The following is a 20,521-nucleotide window of genomic DNA, read 5'->3' on the forward strand; positions in this document are numbered from 1 at the left end:
GCCCATTCAGTGCCACCTGGTATGAAGGTGACTGTGACCAAGGAAAAGTTGGAGTGGAAAGAGATAGAAGCTTAAGCAGTCGAGATAGAAATGAATTTTACAAACACAATTCTGAGGTTCCCCCCACCCAGGGCTCTAAAGGAAGTCCCTACAGGTGAATGACCCTGAAGCTCAAGATTTGTTAATTTCAAGTAACTTGACTCTATCTTCTTGGCTTCCCAAGCTGTTAACTGACACACTCATATATATTCTTTTGTCACTGAGGCTCAAAACCTTTAAATTAATTTCTTCTCTATTTGACCCTACATCCAGTCAGTTGCCTTATTGCTGATTTTGCCACCTTAGTATTCTACTCCTACTGCCACTCTTGGTTAGGTCCTAATACCTCTTAAGGAGACCATTTCAGTAGCTTTCTCACTAGTAGTACTTCTCCCTCTAGTATTTTACTCAAGCCTATACGCTACTTGAAATTTAGTCTCACTAAAGTATTGCTTTCTTTCCACTCGTACCTGTAAGTTCAAATAGTTCAAATTTCCAAGTATTACATTCAAAATTTTCCTTTCCTTGGCCCAAGTTTCTATCTTTCTATTGCTTTCCACCTCTTTCCATAACTCCCCATTGTATACCCACCTTATAATCTACACTGAACTACTTTGAGTTTCTAGACCATCTCTTGTTTCAGGCAGTTGGTACTCAATATACCTGGAATTGTGTGATAATACTTGGATCCTTTTTTATTAATATGAAGGAATGTTTTCTTCAACTTGGTATTTTTAATGTTTTCTAGTTAATTGGCTTACTTATAATAATGTTTGCTGAATGCTTGCTTAATAAACAAAAATACATATGGTCATATTTGGAAAATGACTCAGAAGGAACTAGATCAAGTATTGATTTTAAATACTTTGCATTTTTATTTAAATTATGCTATTCACCAAACCATTTATAAATTCAGAATATTGACTTCCCAGTGGTGTAAATAAAATTTGGACTATACAGAAAGTTTTCTATAGATGCTACATCTGTTCATTTCCTGTAGCTCACATTGTTCAGTCTTCCCATCTTCTGTTTAGTTCCCTCTCAAACACTATAGGGGCCTCTTTGCATTCCTTTTTTTTTTTTAGAAATACGTATTGAGTGGCTAGTGTATGCCAGGCACCACGTCTCTATTCTTCAGGGGGCTCTAGTCTCATCAGACTTTGAAACTGAAACTAAAGCAATGGTTCTCAAAGTGTGTTCCCCAGACTAGCATCATTAACATTACATGGGAATTTGTTAGATGCAAATTATTGTGTTCCACCCAGGCCTAACAAATCGGGAACTCTTAAGGATGGGGCCAGCAATCAGTAGTTTGACCAACTCTCCAGGAGATTCTGCTCCTGACGAAGTTTCAGAACTACTATTATAAAGTGTTACTTGAGCAGTGGCAGGCATTGGACAACTGTAGAGGGTACCATGACTGCAAGGATTTGTTAACTGGGTAAGAATGTTTCTAATAAGTTTTATAGAGGATGTGACCTACAAGGTGAATTTTGGAAGTACATTGTTTAATAGTTTTTATCCTTGCATTTTACTTAATTCTAATATAGCCTGTCATACAACTAAATCATTTCACCTTTTCAAAATGACAGTTAATAATGAAAAATAATACTAAAATTGTTTTATATCAGGAGAGAAATTGTCATTTTAGAATATGCTTTAAAATGTTAGTTGGCTGATTAATACAGAATGGCTTACAGATAAAACACTGATATCAAGGAATGGCCTGTCTTCAGGGCTAATAGTGTCCTTTAAAATTTAACTCTTATAAGTTTAATTTTTTAAATTATAGCTTTAGAATTTAAGTTTTCAAGATTTACTATTTTCTATAATTTGGGATGAATGACTTAAAATATAACTAGTGGGGAAAATAAAATAGCATTGACTTAGAAATAAATCTTTGGTGAAGGCAAGGAATGAATCTATTTAAATTGATATCCTGCCTTACTCATCCTTATTAGTTGTCAAATCTCATGATAGATTAGAGAGTTTTTTCATAGTTACAGGGTAGCATCATTCTAAAGGAGTTATCACCTGAAAAGCTCCTCATCTAAGAAATCACTGTCGTCAATTTCTTTTAAAAAATGTGTGTTCATACCAGAGAAAGTATCTTCTAGTGATAAAGTGTATTAAAAACACTTTACCATAAACACTTAATACATAAGTGAACAGATTGGTTTTTGATGGGCCAAGTTATTAAATCCAACTCTCCTGTTTGTAGCCCACCACAGCACATAACCAATCAAGGAGTATTTGGAGTATTTTTTCCCTTTTTAAATGATTGTTTTGAAGCTGTTATTCTGTTATAGAGCTGAGGAGATAAAAGGGAAGTGGCCTTGAGTAATCCTTGGGGTAACTTTCTCATCTGTCTTTACCTCCAGGTAACCCTCCTTGTTGTAACAGTTGGACAAGCGGTCAGTGCTCAGCCTCTAGATTAAACTCAGTTCTGCCTTGAAGAACACATTAATTAATCAAGTGTGTAGAGAAATAAATATAGCATATGATTTAATACATGACTTAGACCTGGCTCTTTTTTGACACCATTGTTATTTTAGCTCTGGGCCCAAGGGTGGGTTGCTTTACTAAACTAAGCATCAGTTGTAACTTGGCTAATTCTCATGTGTAAAACGGAGGTGATAATACTTATGTATTACAGTAAATGTAAAATTTTAATGGAGTAATAATACTGTAGAAACTGGCATGTAAGTGTTTTCATAGATACTAGCCACTTTTAATTATTATTTTTAATGGAATAGAATATTATTGTTATTGTGGAATTGAAGGCAGTGTTATTAGAGTTACTGAAAAGTAAGGTTAATTACTACTAATCTCTGCGATTTGCCCCAGTATGAAACAAAAATCAAATAAGAAACACCATTCTCTCCCATTTGCTATCTTCAGAAAGGTAGCCAATATTCAATCCCTCCCATTTCCTGAAAAGAACTATTACTTAAAAAAAAAAAAAAAATTCTATTTTGTAACTTTATATCTCCCTTTTCTCACCTCAAAATTATAAATCTATGCACTATTTAAACTATTTAAAGTTCAAAGGTATAAACTGTGTCACTGGTCCATAGAATGGTAAAGGTGCATCTTCCTATATCTTAGATGTAAACTTTAGTTTATTTTTCAGTGAACAAATCTCAGTTCACTTCTTGTCTTAATGGGACATACTGAGATCAATAACATAATCCCCATTAGTTCTATTATTTCTTAGATTTTGGCATATAGACAAGAAGCCAATATGTACTGGGCTGGTAACAGTGTCACTTTGGGTGTTACTGGATATGTTGTGTTTCTCTGGTGCAGAGACATGCATTCTAGCTACATATTTTCTATTGTACTCCAGTTTGCCTACATACAATGCTACCTGCCTGAATTGTACATGGCTGGAGGCCAAAGAATGCTTTTGTTTCAGTGAGGCTGCCTAATGTTAATGTTTACATGGTTTCTGGCTTTGGGACTTTGGCTTTAGAGGGTGATGATTTTCTCCTTGCTTCTCCAGCTTTCTAGTTGTTAATAATCAATCCTGAATGCCTAAATCCTTTCAGGATGCCAAGGACTTAATTTGCCACCACAGATTTTGCTACACAACTTCAGGGCTGCAGTAATTTGGCATGACAGAAGATATGTGCTGCCAGGAAATTATCAGAGGATAGAAGAGTACAAACCATTGCTGTTTGAATCAGATGGCGTTTGATGCACATTCCATTAGTTTAATGAATAAAACAGTCAGACTTCTGGGTATTCGTGGCCCTTCTCTTCATATCCTCATCAGAGCAGCTACTGGGATCAGACATTAAATCGCACTTCATATCTCATGGCCATAGCTCCTGCTTATCTTCCATGCTTGAGCTTAATTCCATATTCTACTTCTAGAGCCAGGAATACCCTCCTTTCTCCTCTCTGACTTTTTTTTACTTCTGTTCAATCATCCATTCCCTAAATCTTAGCTCTCTTCTTATTTCCTCTGGAAGTCTTTCCTTGATACTCCTGATCACACTGATTTGTCTCATTTGAACCTCTGTGTCACTTAATGTTATTGCCAAATCATTTGGCACTTTATTATATTGTTTTCTATATTTCGTCTAATTCTTTCCGAGTGCAGGTCTCAATTATAACATCTGTATTGTAATGTACTATTTTTCTTTTCCTTTACCAAACCCATCTCTACCTCCAGATTAACCTAATGTTATTCATATACTGGATATAAGACTCAGGTGTAGGACTCAACAAATACTTATTAAAATCATTGATTTTTTCATCTGACTAAATAAAAGTAAAATGTTTCAAATATCATAATTCAATATCCTCCTGATTAGAATTGTTAGTTGCTTGCACTGGTGATTTTAGGATGCTGTAGAAATTTTTTCCTTGTAAATTTTTAAATCCATCAGTTTGGAATGGTCCTGAATACAGGAAAAGCTTACTGAGAAAGGATGAGGGTGGGGATGTGGTGGAGATGGTTAGAAAGCTCAGTCTTTCCAGGAAAATGGTAGGTTCTATTATGTTGTTTATTAATTGAATACCTCCTGTTGCTGTAGTGCTTTGTCCTCTTGGGTAGGAGAGGAGCTGGGTCTTGCCAAAGTGATTATATTGTATTTCTAAAAGAAAAGATTGTAACTTTTTAGATCCAAAGGAAGCAAGGATAGAGAGGTGAATGGATAGTGAAGTTAGTGCTCGGGAGACAGAGGGAGTGAGTATGAGAGGTTAGTGGTTGGCTCGAGGGATTTCTATAGGCTATGGCTGAAAGTAGCTTCTCCCACTGCATCCAATCTGCAAGGCCTCTGTCTTCTCCATATTTCTAAGGCATTACACCCTTCTTTCTATGCAGCCCTGATACATTTTCCTTCATGCAGTTACTTCCACATGTGTGGATAAATGACTGGAAATGGGGTGAATTACACAATTCGTTTTGTAAATTAGTATTATCGCTTGAGTCATTTTCCTAAAAATTAGTTCAGTAAGTTTGATAAAGTTTTAGGGTAAGAAAAGGGTAAGGAACAGAAAAGAGGGGCTTCCTTTTGGATCAAAACAAATGATTTTGCAGTGGGTCGAGAGACTCCTTTATGGTAACAGAACTCAGACGCTTTGGAGATAAAAGGTTTTGAGATCAGTATATATCAGTATATCGGTTCCGCAGTACTGTGGTATGAGCCACTGTAACTTTATGCTGCATTTTATTTGTTTTCATTTTGCACAATGCATCTACAATATATAATTAATGATGAGAAAATGCTATAAAAATGAACCACAAACTAAAATAATTAAACAGACACTGTTAATTCTCGGTATAACTTGAGTCATTATTATTCTAATCATACTATCAAAATCTGTGACTCAGGGGACATCCCCAATTTAACATACAGTTTTGGCATTTTAAAAAAATATAATATTATTTTCTAAAATTTATTTAAATTAGTTTCAAGTATACAGTACATTGGTTAGACATCTATACAGTTCTTAAAATGATCCCCCTATTGCTCCCTCCCTCTTTTGGCTCTCCTCCTAGCCATCATATTAATGCTAACTGCATTCCCTCTGCCATGCTCCCCATCCCTGTGACCATGTATCAACTACTAATTTGTACTTCTTTAACCCTTCACCCCATTCTTCCAGCCTCCTAAACCCCCTCTCTTCTGTCTGTCACCAAATTGTCCACCATATTTGTGAATCTGTTTTTGATTAGTTTGTTCTTTTTATTCCTTAGATTCTGCACATAAGTAAAATCATATAAGACCCCCAAATATAAAACATTTTCGGTTTAAAATAAAAGCTTCTTTTAATTTAAAATTTTTAGTTATAATTATTAAATTATAATTAGCAATATTAAGTATACTTTTGGGGGGGAAATATTTTATATACAAAGAGTTATATAATGACTATTATAGGCTGAAGCACATGACTTAAAAAAACACATCGCTACCAACATCTGAAGCACTATACATGCTCCTTTTCCTTTATCTCAGAGAGAGCTGTATCCTGAATTTTGTGTTAATAATTTCCTTTTTACAATATTTTAATGTAATGTGTATGTATCACTAAGTGGTATATTATTCAGTTTCGCTTGGTTTTGAATTTTGTATTAATAGAATAATCATGCTTGTATTCTTTTGAGATCTCAAATTTATTTGATATTATAGCATTTAATTAATTTGTTTTACCACTGAATATCATTCTATTGAATGAAAACAACAAAATATTATTACTCACTCTACCACTGGAGGATATTTAGGTGGTTTTGAGCTGTTGCTCTGGGGTCATGCAAAACTTTAGGGTATTGACATGGGAGTGGAATTGTTGGAGTCCATAATGAATATGGGATTCATATGCCAACTTTCTTAGTGAAATTGCTTACTAGTCATGCTCTCCCTTTATAGAAACACCACTACTATGTGTACTCATCTTAACTTCTTGATTTTTTTCAAATCTGATGAATGTCTAATGGTATCCCATTGAGATGTAATTTGAATTCCCCTGGTCAGTAATCAATTTGTTCATGTTTTCACATTTCTTGGTTATTTGTGTTTCTTCTTCTGCGAAATACCTGTTCACATTTTTGGTCCTTTTTTTCCCCCCTTTAGATTATCTTGTCCTTACTGATTCTTAAGAATTCATTATGTATTTTAGGTACCTTAGTATGTGGCTTGAATTTTTTATGGTATATATATTTTTTTTTGGTGAAAAGGGTCTTTTAATGTAGTAAAAATAATCAATATTTCCCTTCATAGTTTGCATTTTTATATTCTATTTAAGACATTTTTCTACCTTGAAGTCATTAAATACAAAATATTTATACTTAAGGCTACAATGTCTAGAATTAACTAATAACTTCTTCCTAGATAATAAAGGAGTCTCTGAATGTTTTTATTTCTATCATGATCTCCTTGGAATAACCTACAATCTGTCATTTTGATTTCAGTTTTATTAGCCATGTAAATTAGATACAGTTTATATTTTTACAGAATATTTCTTTAGATTTACCATGATATCTACCATTTTCCTTACTTTTTAAAATTTTAGAGCCTTCTGGGAATATTTTTTTTTCTCAGATCTGTGTGCTTAAAAAGTTTCTTTAATAAAGGTCTTTTAGTCATGACTTTTCTCATTTTTTTCCTTTGAAAATGTCTTTATTTTAACCTTATTCTGAAAGATTCTTTCACTGAATAAGCAATTGTGATAGAACAGCTGTTATCTCATACTTTGAAGATGTTATCCCATTATTTTCTGGCTTTCATTTTAAGTGTTGAGATGTCAGTTGTAAATCTAATCATCGTTCATTTCTATCAACTCTTATTCCTCCTATTTTTAATATCTCCTTTGTTCTTGTGTATGTTGTATTCTTCCACTACCACATGTTACTCTAGGTAAGGGTTTCTTTTTCTTTTTTCTATTTCTTTTCTTTGTTTCTTTTTTACTTTGGATTCGCTAGGCTTCCTGATATAAGGATTTATATAATTCATCAATTATGCAGAATTACCAGTATCTCCCTCATTCTCTATTCCCTTTCTGAAGCACTGATTATATGTGTGTTGGATCTTTTCATTATTTCCTCCATGTCTCTTAACCTAATTTAATAGTTTATTTTAAATATATACTGGGAAAGAAAGGTTTTTCTGAGTTTTTAGTTCACTATATTAGCTGGAAATAGAATTCCAACATGCTATTTAAAAATGTCTTCATATTGCCTGAAAATAATTATAGTTCTTTTATATGGTATTTTCTAATTGATTTTTTGAAAATGGACTGAGGTTTGATGATACTTCAGAAATAAAAGTTATTTGGAATAACTTCTGTAGCACATATGGATGTCACGGGAACTCCCTTCAGTTTACCTAAGCCTTTTTAATTGATGTTTTGGCATTTGTTAATCTATTAAATCTATATTAGAATATATGTTTGTTATGTATTAATCTTATCCCCTATCTTATTGCCTTCAGTGTATTTCTTTTACCTATATTTGTGGATTAATAACTTTTTAAGAGTAGTTATCATATTTTTTGTGACATAAATTGTAAATTTGCTATGTTTATTCCTTAAATTATGAGAAGTGTTATTCTAAAGAGATCCTCACAGATTGTTTAATCTAGTTTAATGTGTTGCCTTTGGGGCAAATGACTGTACCAATTAATATGGTGAGATCTTTCCTTGCCTGTCTTACACATTCCTATTCAGTTTTATTGTTATTTGATGTTTTAGCTGTCCTATAAAGCCCTTGAGAGTCTCAGTTTTAATCCCACTGTATTTTCTTGGCTTTCTACCTATTCCCAAAGCTCAAGTGATTGAGTAGGATTATTAGTGGAGGGACAGATGATAGATATCAAATTCTGGCTGGAATGTAAATGTCTTACTACTTCCCCAGATTTTCATTGCATTTTCTTTCTTCATCCCACCTCACCAAATCCTCCAAATATTTCTACTGATTATGGAAAACTGATCTATTCCTAGGCTATATACTCAAGACCTCAAGATCATGACATTTGAAAAGCCCTGTTCCTTTATACTTTCGTCTTCTTTCTTATGCTTTCTAAATCATAATACCAGTTTTTCTACCTCACGCGATTTCCTGCTTTCCCAATTGCAATATTAATCCTTTTCCTAGATACTGGCCTCTAATCTTCCTGATTGAATTCCAGAAGTCCTTCAATCTTTGTCTTTTCATCCTATCATTTGTCTCTATGAATGAGAACTACCATTAGTAATTTTTAGAAGAAGCTATCTCTATTCCTGTACTTTCAAGATTGAACTCTGAATACAATCTTCAAAGAAGCATACTGTAGTGGTTAGTTTTCATAGTACTCTTGATGTTGTCCTTTGATAATGCATTTTTTAATAAACTGGTCTTTGCGACCTAGCTTAGGAACCTATGTACCATTTATAATAATTCTATCGGAAGCTTAATGCACAGCTTGGTACAACTGGCTTTAAATGAACTCTTAGAGTATAGCTGATTTGTAAGCAGGGCACTGGCTCTAGAGGAAAGAATTTGGATCACTGTGTGGGCTGGGAGGGAAATGCCTTCAATTAACTAGCAAGGCCACAGATTTGAACATTGCACATTTGTTTTGTGTAATCTTCCATCTAACTGTGAGCAAAGAGCATGATTGAAGTGCTGTTGATTATGTCTAATGTTCATGGATTCCATTTTAGTAGAGAGCAGACTGCTACGTTCCATAGTTCTATCTTAATTCTAAATATGATTTCTATTGTTTCCCCTCTTTAGTCACCGAGCAACAGAGCAGTGAAGTAATTTTACCTTGCAGTTCAGTAACTTTTAATTGCCTGTTCAGTTTCACTTTATTCTGAGAAAAATGGAGCTGCTTGCTGCCTTTGCAGTTTTAGTTGCCAGAACCTCAATTGTTAAGCACTTAAATGTTAAAACAGGAAAAGAGCTCATGTGTTCTTCAGAGAGATAAAGCAGAAAGGAGATCCAACTGTTTTTATTGTGGTTGTTATGGCTTTGTGGTTGTGTGTGTGAGTGTGTTTAAGGAATCAAAGCATTACCTCAGAAAATATACACCAAACTCATTACCTGTGAGTGGTAGAGTTACCAGCAATGTACATGTTCTTACTTTTATTTCAGTTTCCCAAGCATATATTACTTTATAATCAGAATTTTACAATGGTTTGGAAAGGGGTATAATCATGACACTTAAGGACTTTGAGATCACCTAGTCCAACACTCTCATTTTAAATGTGAGAAAATGGGACTCAAAGGGATTTAGGAATTGCTTCAAGCCTCTCGTAACTTGGGCTAGAACCAATGTGAGCATTATTAGAAATACTAATTCATTTTCTCTGGTTCTTAACATTAGTCTTCATGATCCTTGCAGAGAATATCAGAATCATCAGAATCTTTTATCCTAACTCTTAAAGTAAGAGAAACTGTCCTATGTTTGTTTTCATTTGGACTTCAACACTCTAAACCACTCTATCAGAACACAATATTTTAAAAAAATAGATTCAGAACATCATTGATTTTAATGCATATAAAACTATATGGAATTAATTTATTCCTGTGACTGTGGGATTATAATTCTCCTGGCTTTATGAGTGATGAAAAATGAGAAGAAGGAACTTGATTCATTCAGAACAAGGAAACTGCTCATGTGGCTGTGGTGAGTTGCTTCTGATTTGAACTGATGAGGAAAGGGAGAGGAAAGATGAAGACTTTTCTAGAATTTTTTGGGGGGAGGGGAAAATTTTTTTAAGTGCAAGGACCGTCTACTTTTTTTAATCTCCAAACAAAATTTGTTTCTGAGCCCACATGGTAACTAGATGAAAGTGAAGCTTATTTTTTTGAAACAGGGGAAATGTGTCGGCAGAAACTAGCATTTCTTAGCATTCCTTAGTATGCCAGTGAGAAGAAAACTAGCTTCTACCATCAAAGATCGAGGTCTCCAAATAAAGACTCTTCTGTAACCAGAATCTACCTATTCCTATCCCCCCTCTTCATTGTTCCCAAATGCTCAAGTGTATACAGGCAAATAATTATATATAAATTATTTTTGTCAGTAGTTATACTGATTATCCTGTCATTTTATCCTGTCAGATTAACAAATTCCTTGTATACTGTGCTTATATGCTAATGTATAAAACATTTAGGGTAGTGTTCCACATGAAGCTGCCAGGCAAAGCCTCTGTGCTCTGATTCTGTCTGCTGGGTGGAAAGTGAATAAGTAAAATCATGAAAGTGTGAGATATTTCTTTTTAGTATCCCCAGCTACCTTTTCTTCACTCTGCCTCTCCCCCAGAAGAAATTAAATGTCCTTCCACAATTTTTTTCCACAAAAGGTAGGATTTGGTACCAATTGTTTACACTTTTGTTTAATTGGTACGGCTACTTACGGACTGAAATGCTGTTCATGGCAGCTAAGTAGTGGCATATATCCCTGTGAGCTTTCTATCTGCTTAAGTGTACAATTCCTGCTGTGCATTTTGATGACTGCCTAGATTTCCTCTGCTTACAAAACACTCATCACCACATGCTCAAAGGAACTAAAGTTTGCTGGCACCCACAGAGCAGATTATCAAGCAAATGACCTCAGGGCCCACAGCTTCCAGTGTAGGAAGACCGCTTGAAAGGGTATTTGGCCAGGCTTTACTCCTATTTCTGTAGCTTCCGATTGCCAAAAATCTCATGTGCACCCTAAAAGTATAGATAAACACTCATGCCAGGAGTATTATTGGCATTGAGGAATCAAGTCATAATGGTATCATTGTAAGGTTAGGGTGGCAACTGAGGAATGGGGATGAGCAGAATAGAAGTAAAAATATATAACATACATACATACATACATGCATGCATGTGTGTGAGTATATATATATTTGTATATAAATATATATAAAAATATGTATATATTCATCATCCTGGCCTTGATTAATAGATAGCGATGTAATATTTCCTGATTAATACTAGAGTTTAAATTACATTTCCATAGCTTTCCTCCAGCTACTTTGTCAGAAAAAATTTCCCTACCCAAATCATCCAATAAAAATCTAACTTTCTTCTAACTTTCTTCTTTCTAACATTCATTTACCCTTACATAATGTTACCTTATACTTTATCTTTTAGTATACATGACCAGTGTCCTCAGATGTTAATATTTCAATCTTTTGTGCCCAAGGTAAAGGTAGTATCTTAGTTCAGGCTGCTATAATAAAAACACCATAGACTGAGTGGCTTAAACAACGGATATTTATTTCTCACAATTCTGGAGACTAGGAAGTTCAATATCAAGGCACCAGAAAATTTGGTGTCCAATGAGAACCCCCTTCCAGGTTGTAGACTGCCAACTTGTTGTGTCTTCACATGGTGGAAAGTGGTCCCTTTTATAAGGGCACTAACCCCACTGATGAGGGGTCTACTCTCATGACCTAATTACTCTTCAAAAGCCCCACTTCCTAATATCTTCTCCTTGGGAGCTAGGATTTCAACATATGAATTTTGGAGGGAAACAGACATCCGGTCCATTGCAGGCAGTGAGTCTCAAGAGAGCCTTGAAAACTCCATCAGCGTTTCTGACATGTTCTAACAAATTGCCTGTGTAGCGTTCGTGCACACAAAAGTTTGAGAATCACTGCCTCTGTCAAAACCTAAAATTCTTTAACCAAGAATGAAGATTGGTTTATTTTTGCCATTGTTTAATTGGTTTATTTATTTTCAGTCGATGAACGAAGTAGCTGAAATTGCAATAGGTTTATTTGACTTATCCTAGAGGTAAATCTGATATAGTCGTTTTCTAGTGACAGGATGAATGGAAGTGAAAAGATTCAGAAGGGCAGTGTTTTGCATTATCTTCTGAAAAGTTTTAGAAGCAACCTCCTACCCTTAAATACACCTCAGTTTTAGCATGTGTCAGGGTAAGAGCCCTCGGTGAGAATTTTGGTTATACACTCAATAGAATAACCTGAACTGTCAGAGGGGGAAATATTAAATGCATTAAAAATCTAAAGGCACTGTCAAAAATAGCTAGATTGAGAATTTAAATTATGGTTCTGTAACCATATATAAAAACAAAATTTTCCAAGATAAAAACAAAGGACAAAACACCGTCTCATAGACCTACCAGTCTGCCCATGTCAGCTATGCCTGTACCGTCTTTTTTATTTTGTTTCCCCCGCTGTATTATGACTGCCCTTTAATCATGAATGTCTTTGTTCAGCTTTTAATAGCACCACCCTTTGCTCAAGGTAGAAAACCAGAATTCTGAAACTTTGACTATCCACGATCCTCCTGTGAGCTAGGAATGAGCAAGAAATCTCAATTTTGTTGCATTGTCAAAAGGTCAATTTATTAGGAGGCTTGCCCAGGGGGAAAAATTGCCAAGGAAATGACATTGCAATTAATTGGGTCAAATTCAGATAATAGCGAATTTATGTAGTGATTAATACTAGTAATAAAGAATTACATCAGAATTTATTAACTAAGGTCAAGATGATGACTAACTCTATTCAGTCTTTTTTTTCCTTCTCTTCTGCTCACTCCCATTCCCCAATTACCACCCTAGCCTCTCACAATTAAACCAGAGACTTGATTCCTCAGTATAATTCCCCTCCTTCAAGTGCCTAAGTATTTATTATTATTTATATTTGCATTTATTTATGTTTACATGTATTTATACATTTAGGATGCTTTGAGTTTTGGGGCAATAAGGAGCTACAGATATAGGTAGAAGGCCAAGCCTAGTACTCCAAGCTGTCTCCCTGCTCTGGAATTCAAATAATAGTGAAAGAAGTTTTGATTTTTCAAAAGAATTCCAGTGTCCTCCACTTTTTCTATAATATAATTATTTATTGTAATCCAAGACACAAAGAGCAGTTGTTGCACCTTATGTAAGGCCATCATGACATAGTGATATATACGTCTAGGGTCCTCTTGAGTTGATGATTTCCACAAGACAACGTGAGTTGTTATATGCAAAGTGTAATCACAAGTTAATGGTTAACAAACCCATGTGAGTCATTTTTCTCACTAAAAGGTATTTAGGTATCAGTTTATTTAGACATACAATGATTTTGGATACTATAACATTTTATCTTTTCTTTTGATTTGGCTTCTTATGTTAAATATAACCAAACATAGAGAAAAGTGAAATGAACATAAATTATGTAGTGGCTAAGTAAATCATCACAAACACTTATGTAAATGCCACCATGCATAAGTCAAGCTACTACCCCAGAACCTGTCCTCATGCCTGAGACCAGTCATTTCCTAGTTCCTTATCACCAAAGGTTGCCACTCTTTTTAATTCTATCCTTGGATTTTAGTTTTTAACATATTTGAAATTTATATAAGTGAATCAAAGAGTACATATTCTTTTTTGCCTTTTCCTCTTTCATGCAATTTTGTGTTTGTGAGATTCATGCATGTTCTTGTGTTACTGTAGTTTATTTTTTATCACTGTATGACATTTTGTTTTCTAAAAGTACCAAAATATATTTATTTTAATGGAATTATTTTTTTCCAATTTGAGACTATTATAAATAAGACTGCTCTGAAGATTCTTGTCCATTTCTTTTGGTGCACATTTGCACATATTTCTATCTAGTATAAGACAGGAATAGAATATGAAATGTGGGGCCATAGGGTGTGCATTTCTGCAACTATGGTAGATGAGGTCACAGCATTTCCCACAGTGGCTGTGCAGATTACATTCCCACAATATCTTGTCTGTACTTGGCATTGTCCATCTTTTCAATACGAGTCCATTTGATGGTGGTTTTTCAATTTTTTGCATTTCCCTTTTATTTTTGTGGTGTGACTCTTTTTTCCAAAAGAGTTTTCATTTATATTTTAGGGCATAGAAATGTACATACTTATTCACTACTTCTGAGTAAGAAATAAATAACATTGGAGATATATGTTTTTATATTTTATGACATAGTGGTGAAAGTTTTCCTGGCAACTATTTATTTCTATAGATTTGAAGACACTTATGTAGTCTATATCATGTAAGCATATTTCAAATTTTTATTCATAATTTGGCACTTCTTTCTATAATGGAAAATATTTTTGAAAGTTCAAAAGTAAATTTTGCACACTGAAAATATTTTTTCTCATAATTTTTTACACCATCATGTCTTTCCTCTCAAATTTCTAATTCTTCAAAGCAGCACTGTGAATATCATAAATTCTGCCTATCACTGGTGTGGTTGTGAGAGGAGATCCTGATTGGCTGGAATGATTCATCCAGGACTGAATCATCAGTGCAGGACTTATTCATTTTTGGTCTCATGGGGGTTTAAGAGCCCTTTGGGAACCGCAACTTACCCACTGTTAATAGATCCCTATCTGCCACAGTGCATACCTGCAAATGTTCAAACCATCATTCTTAATTTGTAAATAAAGACTCTCCAAAATTACCTTTTGGTAAGTTATTATCTGGGATCATTTGATCTTCTAGGGTGTGTGTGTGTGTGTGTGTGTGTGTGTGTTTTATATAATTTGTTAAATTGAACATAATGGAACTCCACTTCATTAAGCATTTTTTTATTTAAAGGACCTTGTCCGCTTAAAATTCCTTATTTTTTATTTACTTTTTACACTTACAGCACCTGGTCTTCCTAGGTGGTCTCCCATCCAAGTACTAACCAGGCCCAACCCTGCTTAGCTTCCGAGATCAGACGGGATCATGCGGGGGAGCATGGCTGTAGACTAATTAAGCATTTTTTGAAACTAGTTCGTTTTAAGAAATAGGTGATCTAACTTTTGACAATCGTAATCCTTTTGTAAGCATGTGTTTATGATGTCCTATTTAATAGAAGAGTAGGTGGCATGACTCTCTTTAGCTTATTTTTCCCATGTTAAAATTTTTTTTTTAATTCTATGTGGTTTTTTTTTGGTGCAAAGATTTATTTAAGGTTTTAATGATTATGTACCCTGTATCATTATCTAAGAGAAAAGGTAACTTATGCAAGTTATAAGATACTGCATTTGTTTTCTTCAGTGTTTTACATGAAAAATATTAAGAAAGTAATATTTTTTTAAAAAATCACCCATTATTCCCCAAGCGATAATTACGAATACTTTATAAAATAAGATGTGATCTCTCTCTCTGTTCTGCTAGTCTCTTCTTCTCAAATCCTCTTTTCTCTTTCAATTAGCTTATATCATTTATACAAACATATATTGTTATGCATAAACACATACATTTTAAAAAATGGCACTGAACATTAGCATATAGTTTATATATTAAATTTGGATATGTTCCCTAATAATTCTAAAAGTATTACATTGATTATTTGTTACAAATTTAATTTTCGAAGTAATAACAGTATTCAAATTCATAGGACATTCTGTAAGGAAAGTCATTTGAGGACAAAACATGCTGTATTCTTGTACATTTGCCTGAGGAGGACTCTCTATTTTAACAGTCTGGAATCCAAACAGAAACAAAATATCATTTCAGAGAATACAGGATGCAGAGCTCAAATTGAGCAGCCTTGGGCACAAAGGATCATTGCTTCTTTCAAAGTCTCATTCTGAATGAAATATATTGAATGGCTCTTGGTTATTTTTTGTCCCTTTACAGAGCTGCAATTTTAGTGTTCTATGAATATAAATATATTAGAAGACCTAGAAATTTGTTCTCCCCAGTTGTAAGGTGAATCGTTCCAAGTGGCCAGTTAGGTTATCCAAGAAGCGAAAGTGGGAGACAATAAATGACCTTGATCAAAATAATCCATGAGCAGCCTAGTGGGCTTAAACTCTTGCCTTGGTGCATAGTTCAGTACTAACAGGAGCAAGACACTCTCTCCTTCCCCTTGCATTTCTTCTTGCTCCTGGGCCTTAAGATGGAGCCTGAAGCATTAAACCTATATTTTAACTACACTTAGCATTGAGTAAATACTTGTAGTCTGACCTTGAAATCTAATATCATTTTGATTAAATAATAAATATTTATTAAATAAGTATTCTACTTAAAGCTGCAAGCACGAGGCAGTTTTCTGCACATGAGTAGTTTTCATGGTACTTATGGAGATATGACAATTTTGAAAATATCTATAATAGATGGCAGCAAGAAAAATGCCATGAAAGAGGCTTGATGAGCCATGATTCAGATGACATGGAAGGTGGACAGCACCTTATTGATCATTTACCACCTGGGTCAAAATATCAGAACCAGTTGTAGAAAATCAATCACTTAATTCCTAGTTTCAGTTAACTAGACTATGGGTAAGAGGGGATGAAAATAACCCTCATCAATGCAATTGGCTAAAATGTAGGTCCTCAGTCTTCAAAGCACACCGCAACATCTTTTTAAAATGCAGAATCTCCTTGCGTAGGTCTGATATTCTGCATTTCTCCAAGTTCCCTAGGCCTTCCCTACACTGAGTAGCAAGGAACAAGATTGTATGGAAGCAAAGTAATGACAAAAACAACAAACTAAGAACAAAAGCAACACCCCTCCCAAAATAACAAAACAACCAAAAAACTCTTAATGTGTTTGAGAAAAGTTGACAGGTTGAGTCCTGATTCTGTGTGACAGTACATTAATCTGCTGGTCATTGATATTTTCTTTCCTAAATATATCAGAAGACAGGTTATACGTAGTTTACAGGGTTAAGAAAAAAATGTCATTATCATTTCAGTTAAATATGATAAATATTTATAAATAAAGGGAAAGGTTATTTTTCTCTCTTCCACTTTTCATGTTTCTACCTTCATTAGTTCTTATGGCCTAAAACACAAGGCCGTGTACTTGGAAACTGCAGTGTATAAAAGCAGTTTATTTAATAAATCTCTTCTTATCCCATACTGCACTAAATGAAAGACGATGCTCACTGCTCTGTGTATAGAACTCTTTAAAACATGATCTGAGAACATATCAATAGGAACTGCAGCGCGAGTGGTTAGGGTATGTGGGAGCCAACATTTGGGGGAGTAATGTTATTTCCATGAGGATGAAGGTCTGTGATTCAAACTGACTTACTTGAAACTTTCTTCAACATAACAATAATTATAAAAACTACAAAATTACTGAATACTTACTACCTTCTTGCTAATGTGCTCAGTATTTTACTTAATTTAAGCTTCACAATAACTATGAGTTTATTTCATTTAAGCCACATAATAACTCTGTGAGCTAGGTACGAACATTTTCTCCATTTTCTAGATGAGAAAACTGAGGCCTATAGAGGTTAAATAACTTGTCCTAGTACATAACTGATTAGAATTTAAGCTTATCGATCCTTAATCCTGCTCAACCAAGGAATAAAATCCACTCACAAATCTCAGCCCTGCACGTATCCACAATTGTAGCTGATACATCTTGAAAGTTAGGAACTTTGCATGTATAGTGCCAAAGACAGCTCGGAAGTGTACACTCAGTCTTCAGAGTCCTAATCTGTTTTTTTCTTGAAAAAGCAATAGACCAGGTTATATCTTGCAGGATTAACCCACTAAAATCTTAGTGACAGATAGATCAAACTTTAAAAAAATGATTCTAGTGTGTGATAGGTGTTAGCTCAATTAAAAACCCTTTTAAGATGAATCTCTTGCCAAATTATTATTCATCAAGCATGAATTCTTGCTATATGCCTAGTATTGTGCTAAAAATTACAAAATGCTATATTTCAAAGGCAAATGGTTTCGGAATATTTCCCTCAATTAGAACGTAGTATATCGTCTAGAACTGATGACATGACAAGTTCTATTTCATTTAGATACACCCCTCAGGCCCCTAGCCCTAAAACGAGGTCCATTCTGAGAACCAGACATGTCATGAGGTTAGTTTTACCCAATGAGTCAATTTGTAGGAAACCTGTTTGGAAGGGGGAAGAATGGGAATTTTTTTAGTTACTCTACCTAGGATCCCAGAACAGCACTGTAGTGTGATCTTGGAGGGGACTGTGGAGGAAGTTCTAATTTGAGCAAGTGCAATTAATAATTGTTTCCAGAGAGGCAGCTGGCAAGGCTCCCATGGTAGCATCAAAGGGAACAGGAAAATTAGTCTAGACGATGCAGGCTGGGAACATGTCGCCTCTCCTCTTTTCCTGTGTGACATTGTGGCCTGATTTTCTGCATAACTAAAAGAGTGCCCACCATGCAGTCTGCCAGAGGAAACCAGGCCAAAATGTCATATATAGATTTACTACATATCGGGGGTGATGGATTTTTTTCCTCACAAATCGCATTGGGGTTACATTTTAAAACAGCTCCCAGACACATTGAAGGGGACTTAAGAGGTCCAAACTCATATTACAGATGAAGGAGACTAAGGCCTTCACAATTAGCAGCAGGGGTGGCATTGGAAATGAGAACTCCTTATTTCCCACCAATTTAGAGAAGAAACTGCGTGGCCCAGTAACAAGCTATATAGTACAATTCAAAGACATTGATGTTTGAGTATTTTTAAATTTAGATGCAAGAATATTTTGTTTTACCTACTATATTTTTCAGTTCTAAATAATGTCAGTGTATCCCAATTGTAGTCAACTGTCTTCATTAAAAAATGCAGTAAATAACAAATCTGTAGATTAGAAAAGACCTTAGGTCAAAAGTCCAACCCTAGGCAATTTAAGTATTGAGAAAACGCCTCCCTTTTTATTCAGTGTTTTCTTTTCTTTCTTTCTTTTTTTTTCCTTAAAGAGAGGGATCCTTTTATATTAGATCCTAAAATCCTAGCTAATATTTAGAGCAGCTCTTAGGTATGCAACACTTCATTAAGTGCTTTACAAACAAATCTCATTTAATCCTTCTCAAATCCTTAAGATTAGCAATCTATCTCCATTTTACAGGTGGGGAATAGGAGACTAGCAGAAATTAAGTATTTTGCTCAAGGGTCCCACTGCTGGATAAGTGATGGGCTCAGGTCATTTAACTAAAATCTGCCTGACTTCTTGCCCTCCCTGTTCTTCAGCACTGCGTATACTGCCTCTCAATAAATATGAATGTCAGCTTAAATACAGTATGGACAAAACTGCATGAATCAGGTCATTTTATTTGAGGCAGTTTTCAAAAGAAAGTTTTATCACCAATAGCCTGGAGCTTATCATTCTCTTTTCTTTTTTTCATTTATTTTTTTCTAATGTTCACCCACCCTTTCCAGATATTTACGTATCAATCCAGAGAAAAGATAAGAGGAAACACTGAAAGTTATTAGTCATTTCAATGGATCATGGTTTAAATCAAGTCATTTTGGAATCATTTGAGAGTAAAACAGGAATCATGAAAACAATCCTTTGGTACTGTTTTTACATAGATGTGGTTTCAGTATGTTGGGCCTGGTCACCAATTATAATGAAAAATGAAATTGCTTAGAGTCTAAACTGGGTTTGAGGCAAGGTCTGTCTTTTATGAATATTTAGAATGAGCAATTAAATCTATTGCCATTTCATTTACAAGTGTCTACGTTTATGACCAGGAATAATGCCAATTAGAGCCTATTTTAAAATGGACTCTCATCACTTAGTGACTAATTAAAGTGCCTTTCAGGTTATAAAGACTATCACAATTAGAGGATTCCCCCAATCAAAAAATTAAGCTTCTTCTTGAGCTTTACCTAATCTGACATATCCTTAAGCTTTTAAAACATTATAATGATGATAAACCAGAGACCAAATAAAAGGAAGAAAATAAATGCACAAATTAGACAGTACCTCAATTTTTTTCATGCATATATTTTCTAAAGAGGGCATCAGTATTGTTATATATTATTTAGGAAGCTAAAGAACTGGTTTTTAAAAAGACCCAGTAACATATAACAAAAAGCCACTTCAGGTCTCAATCTTTTCTTCAGTTTAGTACTCCATCGAAGCCAACACTTGCGTTTTGATTACATTGAAAAATGTCAGTACTAAAAGTTAGAAATCAAGTCTGTTTCCATTTCACCTGATGTGTAGGAGGAGGGGCACAAAGTGTGTCAATTGTAAGTCTGAGCTAATATAAGCAGTGACTTGATTTGTATTAAAAAATGTAAATGTTTCTTTGAAATCTAAGTTGGCCTTTAAAAGGGAAAGTTACTGAGAAATCTTCATT

At 34.5% G+C, this 20,521-nt stretch overlaps 1 protein-coding gene and 1 pseudogene across 18 annotated transcripts in view; one reads left to right on the forward strand and one right to left on the reverse strand.

The window, feature by feature from the left end:
• Window positions 1-20,521, forward strand: part of NRXN1 (neurexin 1) — a 1,007,449-nt gene that overhangs the window by 643,349 nt on the left and 343,579 nt on the right. The window lies entirely within an intron of this gene.
• LOC120622652 (uncharacterized) lies at window positions 15,085-15,197 on the reverse strand (annotated as a pseudogene).

The sequence above is a fragment of the Pteropus medius genome, unplaced genomic scaffold, assembly GCF_902729225.1.
Source record: "Pteropus medius unplaced genomic scaffold, Ma_sr-lr_union100, whole genome shotgun sequence".
NCBI classification, from domain to species: domain Eukaryota; kingdom Metazoa; phylum Chordata; class Mammalia; order Chiroptera; family Pteropodidae; genus Pteropus; species Pteropus medius.